This window comes from Solanum tuberosum, unplaced genomic scaffold (genome assembly GCF_000226075.1).
Source record: "Solanum tuberosum cultivar DM 1-3 516 R44 unplaced genomic scaffold, SolTub_3.0 scf00398, whole genome shotgun sequence".
Taxonomy (NCBI): domain Eukaryota; kingdom Viridiplantae; phylum Streptophyta; class Magnoliopsida; order Solanales; family Solanaceae; genus Solanum; species Solanum tuberosum.
Window position 1 is genome coordinate 441,118 of NW_006239318.1, and position 1,711 is coordinate 442,828.

At 31.9% G+C, this 1,711-nt stretch overlaps 1 protein-coding gene across 1 annotated transcript in view; it reads left to right on the plus strand.

Moving 5' to 3' along the window:
• The window catches only part of LOC102579595 (importin-11), a 20,215-nt gene extending 19,659 nt beyond the window's left edge, over positions 1-556 (plus strand). The window contains exon 24 of the mRNA XM_006362313.2: positions 85-556. The gene's annotated coding sequence lies outside the window, so the exon portion shown is untranslated. The remainder of the gene's footprint in view (positions 1-84) is intronic.
• Positions 557-1,711: the final 1,155 nt, after the last annotated feature.

Consider the following 1,711-nt stretch of genomic DNA (forward strand, 5'->3'; position numbering starts at 1 on the left):
CCTCCCCCCCCCCCCCCCTTTTATATTCTTTTTCCACATCTCTGGCCATGCTTTACTAAGGTCATGTATTCTTCTACTGTCCAGGTCTCACCTAGAAGCATGCTGCTGCGCCGTTATTTATTAAGTTCCATTTTTTCGCCCCTATTGTTTGGTTGGATTGTTGTTGTTCTGGATGGATTGTTTTGCCCAAGTTGTGCAGGGGGAGGGAGGTGCTGCTATTAAGGGCATTCTCCACTTAGCCACCCAATTTTTCTCCCCGTTCGTTCGGGGTGCGGGCTTGTGTTGTAAATAGCATGATCCTCTCATGTCGTGGTTTTTAAGGCATAAAGGATCAGAGCTTGAGGTTGTAATACTGGATAGTGTGCAGTTACCATTTGCTCAAAGCAGGAAATAGGGACAATGACAATTCACTCAACGGCATTTGCCAACTATTCTAGTTTTTGCGCTTGTGGCTTTTTGAATTTTATTTCTTTGATGTGTTTCAAATTTTATCCTATACTTTTAAATATTGTCTAGATTTATCCTCTGTTATATTATCCAGTCATATTTACCCCTATTGTTATACCTTCTGGCCTTATATACCCTTCTACTTTCATATATTTATAATCTGTATTTACCTTCTAGAGTTGGCAGACTTTTAAAAGTTACCTCTCAATCCTGATGGATAATCCATAATAACCTAAATCCCTTTTTTAAGGCACTTATTCTTCTCATTTAATTTTTATTTATTATTATAAATAAATGCCACAACTCTCACATTAGCTTTTATCTCCTATATTATCGTTATCAAGTATGATTTCTATTAACATAAAGGTTTATTTTAATATTCTCAACGCATCAACATAATATACACGTATAAAAGTAAAAGGGAAAAAAACTACAAGTTGTTACTATTGGGTTAATGAGTTGCTATATATATATATATATATATATATATATAAATTATCGGTTATTAGTTTGATTTTGGTTTTTAATATTGAGTAATTGGGTAAATCGAAAGCCTATTAAAACTAAGTGCACGCTCTGCCTCAATTTATATGACACTTTTCGTTTTTCGAGAATTAAAAAGCTTAAGTTTGTTTGGAAATTTGCTCATGGAATCTTCGATTCTTTTGAAATTAAATTTATATATTTGTAAATTACGTAAAAAGTATTCTAAGTCACAATAATTGGCAATTTAAAAGATATATGAATAATTTACGATAAATAATAGGCTTGTTTAAATTTCAAAATTTGAAAAGTGCCACATAAATTGGGACGGAGGGAGTGATTTATTACTTTAGCCTTCAATTCACATATCACATTGACTTTGTGTACACAACTTCACATTATACAAACGTTAAAACCTAAAGTATGAACCTATTCCTCTTAATTTCTCTCTGTGTTACACATGCATAGTTCTTTTCATTTTAGTTAATACTATTTCTATTTTCTAAGCATTTGTAAAGTTACATTATTGTCTTGTCGCGTCAAAGTGTTGGAGAATTCATATATTTGTTTTATAAGCAGTTTCTTATTAGTTAAATTGATTATCAAAATCGATAAAGACCAAAACTGATAAATCAATAAAAAATATCTTATTGGTTTAGCATATTTGAAAATCAAAAATCGATAATACATAAAATTGAACTGAACCAACCAATGCACACCCCTGGTTCCTCTCCTTTCTTTTGTTTCAATTCCACATATAACTATTGGGCCTTTATTATTT